General features: G+C 42.4%; 3 pseudogenes; all 3 read right to left on the reverse strand.

Annotated features, from left to right (window-relative positions):
* Positions 1 to 1,370: 1,370 nt before the first annotated feature.
* On the reverse strand, positions 1,371 to 10,451 carry LOC139360932 (uncharacterized; annotated as a pseudogene).
* Positions 10,452 to 10,781: 330 nt separating this feature from the next.
* LOC139360933 (uncharacterized) lies at positions 10,782 to 15,805 on the reverse strand (annotated as a pseudogene).
* Positions 15,806 to 17,013: 1,208 nt separating this feature from the next.
* LOC139360934 (uncharacterized) lies at positions 17,014 to 17,710 on the reverse strand (annotated as a pseudogene).
* Between the last annotated feature and the right edge of the window lie 34 nt (positions 17,711 to 17,744).

A 17,744-nucleotide genomic window follows, 5' to 3' on the forward strand; every position in this document is an offset into this window, starting at 1 on the left:
TTACCGGAGGCTTTGGGTCGGTGGATCCTCAGGGCGCATGTGCCTGGCTTCCAGGGGCTTCCCCTAACGGACAGCGCACAAAGTGCGCCGGGAGCTGAGTCACTACCAGGTCTCCTCCCACTGCCAATAAACGCAAGGGCGGTGGGTGTCTCCCTGGGGGCATCGGCCCAGGCTGGCCTGCAGCACCAGTCTCCCGGGGTAAGCCTCTCTGAGAAGCCCTCGGAGCTTGTGCCAGGTAGCGCTGCGTTCAGGCAAACGCGGGCTGCGTGGCCTTTGGAATTGTGGGCATGAAAGCTCTGTGCCCTCACTGACATCCTGAGTGTGGCAAGCCATTGACACACAGGGAACACATGAAATAGCTCACTTCATTAGGCAAGCCAGGTCGATGTTACGGAATATTGCCGATCCAGAGGAGAACTCTCTCTGGCTGCTGGGACCAGGATGGCTGGGGTGGCCTCAGGAAAGTGGGTCGATGCGGGTGCATGGGAAGAAAGTCGCCGGTTGTGCTGAGGTGCAATTCGTCTGCTCCAGAGGCCACAACCCCGGCATGCACTCTCGCAGGTCTAGGCAAATACAGGTTCCGAGTACTTGAGGATGCTGTATACCAGGAGCATACCAAAGGGCCTCTAGTCCTATGCCCTGAGAACACCGTAGGCCAGCCGTCAGGGCTAGCCAGTGACGGCCTGCGTGCACGCTGTAGTGCACTGCTTTGCTGACCCAGAGGCTCCCGCACGCATAGCAGTGGCTGTGATGCCTGCTGGCGGGCCTCTGCAAGCCCAGGTCCTCTGCCTCCGTCTCCTGAGTTCCTTTGCACAGTTGACCCTGCCGTGGACCTCAACGCCATGGCGAGTGCGGCTATCTGCGGGCCCGGCGGGGCTCCTCAGGAAAATTGGATCCACATAGGTGTGGGACAAGGCTCTCAGCCGGGTGAGACCCGAGGGCCTTTCGGGGAGTGAGCCTCCTGGGAAGAGGCCCGCAGAGCCTAGGGGCACCGGGGATGGACTAAGCTGCACAGGCCGGGGTCTGTGGGTGCACCCAGGAGGGCACCATGTTCAGGCTGGAGGCTCTGCTGGAGAGGACGGCCGGGGTACAGAGCAAGGAGGCGGCCTTGCAAGAGGAGGTGGTGCTGATGGTGGGAGACATAATGGCTGAGGTGAAGGTAGTGGTTGAGGAGGAGACCGACATGGAGTGCCAAAAGGAGGACCAGCAGGCAGAGCCAGGCCTTGAACCTATCACACCTGGGCCATCAATGGACTCGCTGGAGGACCTTCACTTGGAGCTGGACTCCGTGAATGCCCCAGGCCACAAGGCATCTCCGACCTCTGGGCCAGAGCCATAGCCTTGCAGCTGCTCATTCGGGATGGCTGGCATTAGGGGATGGCCATCAGGCTTGGGGGGTAGGGCATTGGGGCTGGGTGGGGGAAGGTGCCAGGAGGGATGCGAATGGAGTCAGCCAGAAGGCAGGGGATGGGGAACAGGGTGGGAGTCGAGGCCAGCCTCCTGCAGATAGGAGGGCAGCTTTCTTGTGGGAGACCTGGGAGCAGGTGGTAGGGACTGGGAGACCAGCACAGCAGCCACAAGGGAGAATGGCGGCTCCAACTACCCTTCACTCACAGCACAAAGTTGAAGGGCACGTTTTCTTGGGAAAGTCCCGGAGGAAGGAAGGGGAGTCTGTATGCTATTGTCAGCCATTGAACCATTCGCGCTCTCAGTGCCTATTTCCAACAAGCTCACCTAGAAACAGAAGGTGCTCAAAACTCGGGTTCATGGTGCATGGGGCTGCTGACCTCCACAAGACAGGAACCAGCTCCCCAGATAGGCTTTCTTCCCCCTGCCAGTGCTGCACCCAAAGCGGTGTAGAACCTGAGCATATGTAACCTTGTTTGCAACCATGCCAGCCCCATGGGGAGCGCCAGGCACAACTCTGCAGCCCTGTCTACCTACAGGGGTTCCCTCAAGTGGACAGGCCCACCCCTCAGGGAGACCAGGATAAGAGGACACCACATACCCTGACATCTGCAGAGTGTGTCTGGCACTCAGCACGCATGGGCCTCCTGCAGCTCATGAATCCTGAGGCCTGAGGAATAATCAGCCTCACACCACTCCACTCCCTCCGCCTCACACCACTCCACCCCCTCCCCCTCACACCACTCCACCCCCTCCCCCTCAGCCACAACCACCTGCCCACTTCTGCCTCCTGCCCCTGGTCAGCACAGGATATCTTGGACTGGCTTCACCCATCCAAAGACTACCACAGGTGTGACGTTGCCTCCTCCCTAGACAGAGATAGAGGATTAACAGGGGAGGGTGACAAACCAAATGTCTAGGAGATAACCCTGCTCCACATTCTCTGCACTCTTGCAAAGTTACAGGGTGTTACAAGGCATGCCCACCCAATCATTTGGAGGCTCCTTGACCCGAAGTAGATTGTTTGGCACACCCAGATGTCGTCCTGAGTCAGATACCATGATGAAGTCTTGCTTTTTTACATGATAGATTTGCAGGTCAGGCTGGGGAACTGGGGTCTGTGGGAGGGGTCCAGTGTCTGAGTCAGTTTGAGGTCCTCTGGGGCCCAGTGTTTGTCTCAGTGGGAGAGCTGGGAATGGGAAACTCATGCTTCACTCCAGCTATCAGGCCACCTCAGCCCAGCTAGATGAAATGGTTGCATTGAGTCCATTCTCTTTCTCTTTCTTGGTCAGGTGGTGGAGGAGCTCAGCCATCCTGGTTCCTGGCAGTAGGCTGAAGATTTCCTTTTGTCACAACCTTTGCTTATGCTAATGATAGTGAAGTGATCATTAAGGAGTATTGCTTTGGCATCCTTGGTAAGTAGTGCCTCCTAGCATGGTAGAGGAGCTGGTGTGTGGGAGGGTAGGCCTGGCTTGAACCTTCCTGGCTCCTTTCCCTCCAGGGTACAGGGTTTATGTATCATTTCACTGCAGTCCAGTGGTTCTGGGATCATGAAGGTCAAGTCTCCAGCTGCAGGCAAGACATTGCCTGCCTGAGCTTGTTCAGCTGGCTGAACACGACTGCCCTCATGATTGCTGAGGTGGGGGCCGTGATGGGGCATCATGGGAAAGGACCTCGCTGGTCATTCCTTGGCCTCTGGGGAATTGGCTTTACACCATGACCTGACCTGTCATGGACCCATCCTGCAGTCACCCAGATCATCAGTCAGGGCCTATGGCTCAATCCCTTGTAGTTCTACCCCAGGGAGGGAGGAACAGCATTAGAGAGGGAACAGAGAGGAGGCCAGGCGAGCCCCTCTGTCCTAGGGCTGGGAACTGAGAGGCCTTTAAATCCTGGATCTGTGCCCCACATGGAGAACTGAAGGATCATGGAGGAGACTGCAGTGAGCAATCCCAGGCCATTCATGGATTGGGGGTGAAAGGCCCATGAGGGAACTAACTGTAACACCCACATTTCAAGATTGGGTAACCATAAGCCACCTATGATGCATATGTGGCTAAGGTCAGTGGGTGAGAAGCAAGGCTTAAGGAAGACCTGTCTCATCATCACTTGCCAGCTCCCTCCCCTGCCCTGAGGCTTGCTACCACCTGGGGCTCAGTTTGAGATCAACCAGGGCCCCCTCCCTCTCCATGCAGATGTCCACTGAGGCCTATCTAGGTGTCTGTCCTTTCAGCATGGTTCTCCCAGGCCTGTCATGTTCTGTTTTGATGACCACAGGCCCCCCCGACGTGCGTTCTCCTCTCTGCCATCCTGATTTCCACTGCCCTGCCTTCCCAGATAATGCAGGACACTGCACAGGGAATCTGGAGGACCACACTGGGCTCCAGTGTGAGGAAATGTTCTACTTTCTTCATGTATACATATTTTAGAGTTTCCTCCAGGGGAGGAAATGTGAAGAGATTGCAAAATGGCTGGAGACCTTCAGTGTGTGACCATGGAGGGAACCTGGCTGGGAACTAAGGCCCACCTGAGTGATGGCATGGACACCCAGTGTCAGTTATCTTGATAAAGAGCTGCTTTGTTACATCACCTACTATTAATATAAAACTTAATTTCTTAGAATATTGAAAAAATGAATTTAAGTACAAAGAATGACAATTTGTTCATAATTGTATGGAAAAACTGCAGACATATCCATTTTCCATTGGAATTCTTACGTGAGACTTGAAGTGTTTACCAAGTTTTAAGATACATTTTTATTGTTCTACTCCTGGCAATTTTTATAATCATTTTTTCAAAACAGGGACATGGATTCTAGAAAGTTGTTGATGGAGATTCAGCTTCCTTTAGAGTACTTACCTGTAAATTTTGATTTTTTTTCCTCTTGTGGTTCTTTTCCATTTACTGTTTGTACTATATATGCGAGGTGTTAAGTTTGTGTTTTATTTGCACCTTCCGGAACATTTGTTTTAAAGATTTTTTTTTTTTCCTGTTCAATATGTACGTTTGCCTATGAGCTCTTTTTCTAGGACAGATTGTTTTTTGTTGTTGTTCATTAGTTTTTGGTGTATATGTGTGTGTGTGTGTGTTTGTTTGTTTTGAGATGGAGTCTTGCTCTGTCACCCAGGCTGAAGTGAAATGGCATGCTCTCAGTTTACTGCAACCTCTCCCTCCCAGCTTCAAGCAATTCCCCTGACTCAGCCTTCCAAGGAGCTGGGATTACAGGTGCACACCACCATGTCCAGCTAATTTTTGTATTTTTAGTTGAGACTGGGTTTCACCATATTTGCCAGACTGGTCTCGTACTCCTGACTTCAAGTGATTTCACCACATTGGCCTCCCAAAATGCGGGGCTTACAGGTGTGAGGTATCATTTTATTGTTTATGTATTATAATCCTTGTTGTCTTTTCTTTATGTACATGTATTTTACAGTTACTGAAATAATATATTTTCTTTGTTTACTCACTACTTCAGTACGATTTTAAAAATAATGTTTTCATTCACGAAATACAGTATTGTGAATAGGTTAAACCTTGTGTAGTATTGTCATTCTGTCTTTCATAAATTCTTCAAGAACGCTGACACTGTATTTCCCCCACCTGAGGAGAACATGCAGATAGTTATAAAAAATTATTTGAATGAGTAGGTATGAAAATATAATTTTAAAGACAATAAAGTTTAAAAATACAATTTCACTTTTGTATTTTGCATCATTTTGAACATTTTATTTGCTGACACATGAAATTCTGTACTCATGCTTATGTTAAATATACACTTTTGAATCATTTTCAAGAATGAAAACAGTCCAAGGCCAAGCGTTAGTTCAAGAAGTAAGTAGAAAGCCGTTGTTATACAGAAAAACTATATTTATTGAAGGTATATTTAGAGAAATTTTAGAAGGCTTAAGTCAATATTTTTGTTTTGGTTCCTCTGGTGTTTTATCATACTGTGGCCAGACTATAACATCACTAGTTATAGTCACTAGGCTACCAAAGTCTCAGTGCTGCAGTAATTATTATTGAAATTGTTATTGCAGTAATGATTATTGCAAGTGGCAGTGTGGTTGGCTGTTTAAGGAGACTACAGGACTTAGGAGTTTCCACCCAAAGCATAAGGCCCTGGTTTAGTGGGTGGCCTTTTTTTGCTGAAGTAGATAAGATCCAGAAGGGCAGACTCACTGTACTAGCCAGGGTTTTGAGACTGGGGAAACCTATTTGTCTCCAACTGCCATTGCCAGATATTGGTCTGCATATAACTGCACTCCCTGGACTCACTGACTCCTGTAAATTCAAACACAGAATTTGGATTTAAATCCCTATCCCCACTTCTTAAACTTAGATCTAATAAGTGGATAATAAAATATGTATTCAGAAGAAAAGGAGACATCAGATAAGTACATAGCAAATCATCCTGATCAAATACCTTCAAAAATGTTAGTACAAAGAATCACTGAAGATTAAAACTTAAAAAAAAGGTTTTAATTGGGGAAGTAGAAAAAGGTTGGACTCGTTTTCAACTCTGAGGTATAAAGATACAATTATTAGAATATGGGAATTAAATAAAATGTCCAATTTGTTTGAAAAGCAGCATACTAGCTATTTAGTATCACTAGAGATTAATTATACCACATAAGAAAAGTCAGAGATTAACAACAAAATTTTTTCAGAGATTTTGTTCTGCAATTAAAGACTTTCAAAATGGTTTCCTACTGATCAATGATTCACTTATATTTATCATTTAGGCATACTCTGTACACCCTTTTATATAGAGACAAAGTTATAGTTTCTGCCATGTAGAAAGAAAAAAACATTGACCGTGTACCACATTTGCATTAGAGTCTTTGGCCTCAGTAATGAAGCAAACAATGGAACTGCCTATGCCAGGGACAAGGTGGGCACAGCTGGAAGCTTCCATCACTTGCATCTTTAACATTTTGGAATTCTTATCAATCTCTCCTAGAAAGACAAATTAACTATAACTATCCTAAAGAACACTGTTACATTTAAACACTAAGTATTGAGAGAAGACCATGATCTGTCTTATCACTGTCTCATCATTACTTTAAACTTCTAGGTATAACTTATACAAAGAAATTCAGTTTATTTTATCTCCATTAACATTTTACATCACACATTTATATATTTCATTCTGTTTCTAGTGATTTTTTTTTTCTGTTGAGATCAAGTTTCGCTCTGTCACTCAGTCTGGAATGCAGTGGCCTGATCTCAGCTAGCTGCAACCTCCACCTCTTGGGTTTAAGCAATTCTCCTGCCTCAGCCTTCTGAGTAGCTGGAATTACAGGCACACACCCCACTCCTGGCTAATTTTGTATTTTTAGTAGGGATAGGATTCCCCATGTTGGTCAGCCTGGTCTCAAACTTCTGACTTTACGTGATTCACTGGCCTCAACCTCCCAAAGTACTGGGATTATAGGCATGAGCCATCACACCAACCCCCACCCTTTATTTGAGACAAGTTCTTGCTTGGTCACCCAGGCTGGAGTGCATTGGAACAATCTTCACACGCTGTAGCCTCAACCTCCTGGGCTCAAGCTATTTTCCTGTCTCAGCCTCCCACATAGCTGGGACTATGTATGTGCAACACTACACCAGACTATCTGTTGTTGTTGTTTAATGATGAAGTATTGCTATATTGCCCAAGCATGTATCAAATTTCTGGGTGCAAAGGGTTCTCCTAGTTCAAGCCCCCAAAGTGCTAGAATTACAGGAGTGAGCCACTGCGTATAGCCTCGTCACTCTTTAATCACTTTTTAAATGCCACTCTTCAAAATTAATAAATTTTTACTTATGAAATTCCAAATTCCAAGTCAAGTTCAGCTTCATTTTCATAAAGAGGTAAAAACAAAACAAAACAAAACAAAACCCTTCTTTTTTCTTTATTTTGAAATTAGGAAAGAGTTGGAAAGCAAATCATCTCTACTTTGGTTTGCAAAATTGACTGTACAGAGAAAGAGCCTCATATAATTTTTTTCAGATCTAAAATCATGTGAAGTTATCAGAATCATCATCACATAAAACAAAACCAAATCTCCTAGTGAGTCTCTTACGTGGATTAAATATCTTACAATTAGTAATGTATACAATTGTGATTATAGTTATTCCTTGAACCATAATATTAAAAATATGAACCTCATATTTTTAGAACTGCTACCCTAATGAGAAAAGTAACCACTGACCTGGTGTAATAATTTGTGGCCCAGTGAGTCAGCAGTCTGAACTATTCAGGTTCTTTAGATAGCCCAAGGGTGCTAAGAGCCAAATGGGAGTCTGGACATCTTGGAGGAGTAGCAATGCTGGGTCATTCCTTGCTGCCCTACTCACTAAGCAGAACCTCTAATGCTGTAGAATGGTAAACACTTTCACAACTCTCAGTGGTGCCCCAGGGTGCCTCAGGCCCAGAATCACAGCAGTGTCTTCAGGATTCCTGTGTGTAGAGGCAAAGACTTATTATAGTACATTCATTAGAAAACCTGAATCTTAAACTACATCAGGCTTTCCAGCATATTGCTTTAGTCATGATACACAAGATCCCTAGTTCATCTTCAGAGAAGTCAGAAATTTAGGAATAAAAGAGTTCACAGACAAAGGGATTGTAGAGGAATTAATTAACAGAGGTACTCATAAACCAAACACAGGGAGACAATTTCTTTTTAGTCTAAAAAAAATATTATCTGTATAAGTGAGAGGTGAATTTGGACAGAGACACCTTCAGCAATGTTATTATAGGATAATGAATTATAGGGTATGAGAAGAGGCAGGCACAAACTTACATGTTCCTGATGCAGTGGGCAGCTGTGAGAACCCAAGAGCTGCTAACTATGGAACTACTGCAGACCTGACTACCACAGCTGATGATCACAGCCTGTCAAGGCATGGCATATCGCAGAGAAATCTGATCTGCTGAAGCTGAGGAGAAAAATAAGCTAATTGTGCTCATTTGAATAGAATTGCCAATGGTAGACCATTTTTTTAAAGTTTTAAATCCCTCCTATTTCTGGTGAGTCAGCATTGTTAAATATAACTAGCAAAGACAAACCACTATCTCTTTTGTGCTTATTCATTTTTCTTGAAAAGAAGTGTTCCTCTTATTATCTTTCCAAATTCATAGTTTCTTTATGTCCTAGCTTAAGCTTATTTAATCAAAATATTGGTAGCCATTCCAGCTTTCTCCCCATTGCAACATTTTTATAGTTATGATTTTAGCTACTTAGAAGCCATTGAAATAGATAGGGAACAACAAATGCAATGATTTGAAGAGATTAGATAATGAAAAATTTGGAGATAAGGCACCTGTCACTAAATTAGAGGGGGCTTATCTTTCTAAACTTATCATCTTAGTGAGATAGCAAACCAATAATTTAAAAATAAAATTCAAGTTTGAGGTTCAAGAAAGAGCTCATATTTTAAAAATAATTTTAGAGTTCTTCAGAAAACTGAGTTGAAGCAATACTCATTAGTATACATACAGAGAGATAAAAATGGTGAAGAGAACCTGTCTCTAGAAGGTGTAAGGAAGTGTAGATGAAATTAGAAGTGTAACTAAGATCTTAAGTGTAGTTGACTTTGGACAATGTGAGGAAATAATTATGGCCTCCTTTATGTTTTAAATATATTATTTACTGTAGCTATGTTAATAGGTGGTAGCTATAAAATAGCTGCAGTTAAGTGCACATTTAATATGTGAGACCAAAAGAGATCCTTCAGTTTCCAAGGAAATAAGTGGAAGTAAAGTAACGTGAAGTAGCCATTGCTAATATTGTGATAGATTTTCTGATAGGGAAGGGGAAAATTGATAATCTCAATGTAATACAGTCTAGTACACCAGCACCTAAAACACATTGCTTACAAACTACTGTGTTGTTTTCAAACATCATAATATCTTTAAGTTAAAATATACTTAATTTAAAATAACTCTGTTACAAATGTAAGGCACTGTGTGGTAGTAAAAAAAAAGTCTTTATGTTCGGAGAGTGTATCTTAATGTTAGCCCTATTCATCTTTTGCCGTGAGAACTTGATCAATCCATTCTACTTATCTAGTATCAGAATATGCACTTAAGGTAACTATAATAATCATGCTATATGATCTACATTATAGAGTAATCTATAGTGACACGATGGAAATTTAATCATATATCAAGTATGAAATGCTTTTGTAAGCCAAAAGGAAAATAATTCTTATGATTTGGTAAATAAAAAACTCATGATTTTTGCAGAAAGAGCTTTCTCTCCTCTCTCCTACCTTCTGTTCTTTTCTATTTTCATTCTCTTCTTCCTTTACTTCTACCAAGTTTTTGAGCCTTACTCTGAGGCTGTGGCAGAGAGATGAAGTGTGGCTGAATAGATTTGGGAGTGTAGGTAAAAACCAAGGCATTTGTAGACGAAGAGACTGAAAGAGACATGAAAGCAAGGTAGTCATGGGTCGTTGCTGGTGCCAGGGTGCATGGCTAAGCTGTGTCACTCCCTGGAGCCTGAAAACGAAAGCATGCACTTGACTGACATAGGGCTTTGTGGAACTCTCCTCAAAGTGACTCAATATTCCCTCCTGCACCCAAGTGTCCTTTTGCTGTAGATGGCACACCAAAGGTGCTCCCAGGTCACCCTGCAAGAAACAAGAGATATGATATCAATCCATATTTTGAAGGATGGCCAGAAGTAACGTCAGATGTTGATGATATTCCTCTTTCTCCCTGGCATTCATGCCCCCTGAATTTGCACCTTACAGCCATCTTCCTGCATAGCTTTCTTGACCTCCACAAATAAAGGAATTCATTCAGCTTGGGGCAAAATTGGGCACAACTGCCGACTTGTAGGATGCTCAGGTGCTTTTTTGTAGAATTCCAGGACTTTCTGATGGAAAACAGAGGTGTTTGTGTTTGTTTTCAAATTTAGCCTAGATCAGAGACAGAAGTATGGTGAAGAGAAAGACAATTTTATTATTATTATTATTCAAGAGAGGATAATATTCTCTTTCCAAACATGCTTCTCTTGCATTCCATTGTCTTCTTCATTATCACTCTTCATAAGGGACTAACTAACTAGCCAATAGTCACATAGTAGTATAAATTAGCCAGATGCAGTGGTGTGTGCCTGTGGTCCCATTTACTCAGGAGGCAGCTGTGGGAGAATCCTTTATTCTTGAGAATTTGAGGCTACTGTGAATCAGTACTGGAGTGCCACTGCACTCCAGCCTGGGCAACAGAGCAAGACACTGTCTCTATCTGTGTTTCTCTCTGACACACAGAAACACACATGCATACACACAAATACACACACACAAAGAGAAAGATACTCATGAACAATTTCAATGTTGTAATTGTTTTATAATGATATTTTAATGTTGAAATGAATTACTCAGACTTTCATAAAATTGGCACATATAGCTGTGGTAAGGAACCACTGTTCATTTAGTATGGAGCCAGCACAGAAATGGGAGAAAGACAGTTGCACAGAGACTATCCAAGGGAGTTTACCAACTTCTGCCTCCCAGCGGTTGGGACAGAGGGGGACATGGCCAGGGTGTAATCCACAATCTGCTGAAGGAATATACCTGTGCAATAGAGTGAGATTACTGTAACTGCTCTCCCATTTCTGAAATCTAATTTTAGGTTTTTAGGAATATGCTTGGAAATTCAGTATCTTCAATTCTAAGAAAATACTTGGAAAAATGCACTATTCATCCTATAATTTTAGATACACTAGAGAGGTTATCTACATACTTTCCCTTCAAATAATAAGGTATACAATACATGTAATGTATCTTATTATTTATATCCAAGATATTATACTATTATCCAACAGTGTGTGTATATATGTATATACCTCAAGTAGAAATAATACAGCATTTCTGTGAAATAAGCCTATCTTTAAAATACTGTTCTCTGAATAGAATTGTATTCATAAAACATAGCTCATAAATCCTGTTTGGCAAAAATAAGATATTCTCTCAATATTTAGACATCTCTGCTGATTCATACAACAATCTATATTTTGGTTTTGCAAAGGTCTGAGAACGTAACCTCTGATCTTATAAACTCTGGTTTTAAAGTTCAACAAGAGTCTTCATACCAAGTATATTAACTCAAACATATGACTAGATTAAAAGTGTCTGCGGTTTCATGGGAAATGACACCTGTCTTGAAGAGCCAGAAAACCTGGAAACTTTCTTTCCAGATTACAGCTAGTTGATGCTCAAGCAGGGAAACATTGAGATCTGAATGCCTAAGAAGTTGTCATTCAGGCTTGGGTCCAGATTGAGATCCAGGCATCCGGAGAGGTTGTTTTGTTAAAAGTGTGGCTGTGGCAGCATGCAAGGATGAAAAAGAATGAGAAAGAATGGACTCTTCAGTAAATGTTGAGGAAGATATTTTCTGAAGAGGATTAGCAGAAGAGCGTATGGATAGGAGAATAGGAGAGGAGACTAGAGGAGAAACAACTGAGCAAGCTGGGAAAATGCAGAATAAAGGAAATGAACAAGAACAAAAGACTGAATAAGAAGAACACAGTGTACATGCAGATGGAAGAGAATAAGAAAGAACAAAGAAAAAGGAGGAAGAAAGAGAGAGAAGAGAGGTATAGGGGATATCAGGGTTCTCTTTAACCTTGATAATTTTTAATTTCCCACCATAATGCTGGTAAACAACTCTTCCAGGAAACAAATTGCTTGTAAGCTGGCTTGGTTGGAGAGAATTAATTTTATCTTGGCTTTCTGTGACAGTTATCTCACTTAACAAAGCTATAAAATACTGATCTGGGAAAGGCACAGTTTTTACTGGCAAAAATGGTACATGTTTAAACAAGAAGCCAAAATGATTCGTTAATAGTGTTTCTCCATTTGGCTCAATTTCAGGAGGAGAAAATGATGCAATTATGTCTGCCTTATAATGGGTTCTGGGTTTTAGTATTTCTGTTTCAGGCTGGATCCAGGTTCTTACTTTGCAGCTTTAAAAATAGCAAAGGATTCAATAATATCAACTTCAGACTGCATCCAGTGTCTGTTTGCTTGGGTTACAGGTAGTATCCAAGATAGGGGTGTTCTTCCTGTAAGTGAGGTCTATGGTTTGACTACTGGAGGTAGAATCTTGGGCCAGAAACTTAGAAGGAAAGTTTCAGACTGGATAAAAGGGTGAATTATATTAACTTCAGGCTGGATTGAGGTGCTGACTATCGGAGATTTTGAATAAGCCCATGAGCTGCCTTTATTCATTTGAATGTAAAATGAAGATCTGACGATATCAGTTTCCTGTTTGATCCAGTGTCTCACTGCTTGGGTTAAGGGTGGGTCCAGGTTGGATATGTAGCAGCTCTTTGCTGAGTCCAGGGCAAAAATATACCAACTTCAGTCTGGGGCCAGGGATAGAGCGACTGACTTTCAGGATGAATCCTGGGTCTAACTATATAACATTGAGTCTGTAAGCAAGATATGACTGTATCAATTTCAGTCACATTTCAGGGTTTTATTTCAGGGTAGTTCCGGGGACGAATTTCAGAGTAAGTCCATGGTCTGATTGTAGCAGGTCCATGCTGAATACAAAAGTAATTTATGCTAACTTGATTCTGGGTCCAGGAATGTATCATTTGAGATTCAAGTTGGGTCCAGGACCAAACTGCATCATTTTGGGTACGAATGTGTCAACCTGGCCTCAGGCCAGGTCCTAATTACTGGAGATTCAGGCTTAGTCCATTGTTTTACTTTATCAGTTTCAGAATGGGTCCAGTGTCTGACTGTATTGGTTTCAGCATAGATCCAAGGTTGGATAACATCACTTTGAGATTGGGTCCAGGGTCTGACTTCATTCTTTTCAGATTGGTTCCATGGCTGGATTTTTTGGCATTCCGGCTGCATCCAGGTAGTAACTGTTTGACGATAAGGTAGAGTAGTATTTCTTCTTATATAGTTTTGGGTCTGAAACCAAGCACTCAGAGTATTAATGTCATGCATGGTCAGACATTTTGCTGCCTGCATTTCAGCCTGATACAATAGTGTATCAGATAAGGACAGGGCCCGGGTTCTGATTGCTTGAAATTCAGTATGAGTCAAAGGACTGATTGTAATAGTTTTAGCTTGAGTCTAGCGGTGGATTTTGCCTGCTTCAGTCCAGATCCATAATTTTACTGTATCAGCTTCAGAAATGGTCTGAGATATCATTGCACCTTCATCAGATTGGTTACATGGGAAGAAGTCATCAGTTTTGGATTTGATCCATGATATAAATGTTGTAGTTCTATGTTTGGCCCAGAATTCTATTTTACCAGGTCCAAAGGGAGTAAATGTGCTCAGTGTTTGAAATTCTGGCTGAGTCCAAGGTTTTACTTTTTCTGTTCCAGTTTTAAACGAAGTTCTGCCAACTAGAGTTTCAGGTTGGGACCATAGTTTTGCTGCTCGAGGCATAGGAACTATCCAGGATATAAGTGTTCCAAATTCAGGCAAGGTCCATTCATTGATATTTTCAATTTCATAATGTGTCCATAAATTAGATGCTTGATTTTCATGTCAGATCAAAGGTTTTCAGGTTGAGGCAGTAATGAAACTCTATAAATATTTCAGCTTCAGGCAGTTAGCTTCAGTTTTAAGTATTGTCCAAAATGAGCCCATTTCGCTCTGTGTATAAGAATTTACATCTGGAAAATCATCATGAGTCCACTTTGTGTCTGTGGAAGCTGCATTCTCCGTCCATGTGTTTACCACCAGAGACTCAGACCGGGATCACGGGTGATTGATTCAGACAGAGGTAGTGTCCAGGTTTTTCCTTTTGTAGGGATAATCTTGGTCCATGGTAACACTGAGAAAATTATAGCCTATGCCCCTGAATTTTCTGCTGAAGATTCATCATAGGTCCGTAATATAAGTATATCATATACAGTCTGTGTCTAGGTAATTCCTATGGGAGACTGGGCCTGCAGTCACAGTATAATTTTTTCAGATACGGGCTGTGTGGAGGTAATGACTACAGAAGATTCAGCCCGGGTCCACAGTGCAACTATATCAGATACAGGAGTTGTCCAGATATTTGTTACTAGAAATAAAACTTTGGTCCATGGTGTGACTATGGAAGCTATTAAATCTATCCATGGACTGACTGCTAGAGATACAGGCTGTCCACAAATATAATGTATTAGATATAGGCAATATCCAGGGATTTACTGCTGAAGATTCAGATTGGATCAATCCTATGTATATGTCAGACAGGCTGTATCTAAGTAATTAATGCTGCAGATTCAGATTGGGACCATAATGTGGTTGTATTAGATGAAGGCTGTGCCCAGTCTACTGTTGTAGATATAGCCTGTGCCCAAATTGTAGCTGTATAAAAAATAGACCGTGTCCAGGGATTTATTGGTGGAAATACAGCCCGGATCCAGGGTATAACTTTGGAAGCTACAGCCTCTGTCCAGGTATTTACTAGTAGATATTCAGTTTGAGTCCATGCTTTCAGTGTACCATGAAAACTTTGTGAAAAGAAGATTAATGTTAGAGTTACAGGCTGTGTATACAGTGTGAGTGAATCAGCAACAGGCTTTACCCAGGGATTTACTGCCAAAGATTCAGTCTGGGTCCATGGGATGACTATATCAATCTTGGCTTATAACAGAGGACTTGGGGCTGGAGATTCAGACTCTGTAAAGATATTTACAATTGGGTACTTAGACTGCATCATGGAATTTACAGCTGGAAATTCAGCCTTGTTCCAAGTGTTTACTGATGGATGTTTCATTTGGATCCATAGTTTGACTCCATCAGGTAGTAACCAGAAAGTGGTTGCTGGAGATTTTGTCTTGGTCCATATTATGACTGTATCAGCTACAGCCTCTCTCCTGGGAATTATTAGGCGAGATACAGCCATGCACTTCAGTGTGACTATATCAGTTACAGCCACTGTTAAGGGATTTATTGCTGGCAACAGATCCTGCGTCTATGATGTGACTATTTTACTTTTAGACTATCTCCAGGGATGTACTGCTACACAAACATTCTTAGCGAATGGTGTCACTCTATCAAGTAGAGTATATAGGCAGAGACTGTTGATTTAAAATGAGCCTGGGTCCACAGTAAGACAATTTCTATTTCAAGTTTTGTGGAGGGATTTACACCTACAGATTCATGTTGGTTTAGTGGTATAACTGTAGCAAGTATAGGCTATGTCCACCCATTTACTTTTGGAGATTCAGCCTCGGTCCACCATGTGAACATACTGGTTTTATATTGTTTCCAGAGATTTATGGCAGGTGATTTGACTTGGTTCCATAGTTTGACTGTATAAGCTATTGCCTGTGTCAAATGCTTTACTGCTGAAGACTCAGCCTGGGTCCATGGTACGAGTGTATCAGATACAGATTGGATCCAAGGCTTTACTATTAAAAATTCCAACTGAGTCCATGGTGCGTGTATATCAGCTACAGGTTCTGTTCAGTAAACTACTGCTGGAGATTCAGCATGAGGCCATGGTGTATCTGTGTCATACACAGGCTGTGTCCAAAGATTTCCTGCTGGAGATTCAGACTGTGCGCATAGTGTGATAGTAGCAGCCTAAGGCAGTATCCATGGATATCCTGCAGTTTTTTCAGCCCCTTTCCATAGTGTGATGGTATCGGCTGTGGACATTGTCCAAGTATTTACTGATGGACGTTCAACCTGGGTCCAAGGTATGATTATGGAAGGTATAGACTGTGTCCATGGAATTACTGCTGGAGATACAGCCTGGGCCCATGGTGTGACTATGGAATTAACAGCCTCTGTGCATGGATTTACTGTTGGAGACTCTGCTTGTGTCCACAGAATAATGTTATCAGATTCAGGGAGTGTACAGAGATTTACTAATGAAGATTCATCTTGGGCCCAGGTTTGATTGTATAAGACACATACTGTGTCCATGGATTTATTGCTAGAACTCATCCTGAATCCATTGTATAGTACTATCAACTACAGACTTTGTCCAAGGATGTATTGCTACAAATTCAGGCTTGGTCCACAGCTTGTCTGCATCAGCTATTTTCTGTGTCTATGAATCTTGTGCTGGAGAATCATTCAGGATCCCCTGTGTGATTGCATAAGTTTCATACTGTGTCCAGGCATTTCCTTCTATAAATTCAGCCTGATTCCTTGGTAGGACCGTATCAGCTGTAGCCTCTCTCCAATGATTCATTGCTGGAGTTTCACCTGGAATCCATGGTTGAGTCCAAGATACTGGTGGATGTTCAGTGTGGGTCCATGGTAGGAATATATCATGTGCTCAGTGACTTACTCCTAGAGTTGCAGCCAGAATCCCTGTTGTGAGTATATCAGTTTCAGACTGTGTACAAGGATGTAATAATAGTGATTCAGCCTGGATACACATTGTGACCGTATCTGATGTAGGAGAATATATCCATGAATTCATCACTAGTGATTCAGCATAGGTCCCTAGTATAATTATATCAGTTTCCAACTGTTTCCAGGAAGGTATTGCTGGGGACTCTACCTGGGTTCACAGTGTTACTGTTTTAGTATCAAACTATATCCAGTAATTTACTGCTGGCAAATAAGCCATGGTTCATGGCTTATTTGATGAGACTGCATTAAATTCAGCTGGGAACCAGGTGTTTTCTTTTAGATATTCAGGCTGAAATTTTGTTCAAGGATTTCTTCACCTTGATTCCAACGTGTGACTTTATCAGATACAGAATGTGTCCAGAGATTCACTGCTGGAAATTTGGCAATAGTCCACAGCATGACTGGATCAGTTTCAGACTGTCTCCAGGATGTTAATCCTTGAAATTCAGACTTTGTCGAGGTGGTGACTATATCTGCTAACATCTTGGTCCAATAGTTTACTGTTGGAGTTTCAGTCTGGCTCCACAGTGGGACTGTGTGAGTCTCAGATTGTGTCCAGGAATTTAATTACTGAGACTCTCCCTGCATCCATGCTGTTAATATAGTAGTTTCATTTTGTACCCAGGGGTTTATTACACCATTGTCTTTCTGAATCCAGGGTCTCAGAGTGTCATCTTCAGCTTGGGTCCATGATCTAACTTTATCGCTTTCAACCTCACTCCAGTGTCTAAATGCATAAGCTTCATGACGTATGCAGTCTCTCGACTTATCTGGCACAGGTTGGTTCCAAAACCTCACGATTTCAGTTTCAGACTGTATTCAGTGGTGATCTGTCAGAGTTACTGGTTCTCTCCACTGTGTGAGTGTCTCTGCTTGAGACTTGAAACAAAAGTTTGATGATACCAGCTTCAGTGTGATTCCAGGGTCTGCATCTATCACCTTCAGATTGGGGCTCAGGTACCACTGTTCCCATTCCAGTTTCAGCCCAGCACTTAACTAGATCTGTT

Source organism: Macaca nemestrina, chromosome Y, assembly GCF_043159975.1.
Source record: "Macaca nemestrina isolate mMacNem1 chromosome Y, mMacNem.hap1, whole genome shotgun sequence".
Lineage (NCBI taxonomy): Eukaryota > Metazoa > Chordata > Mammalia > Primates > Cercopithecidae > Macaca > Macaca nemestrina.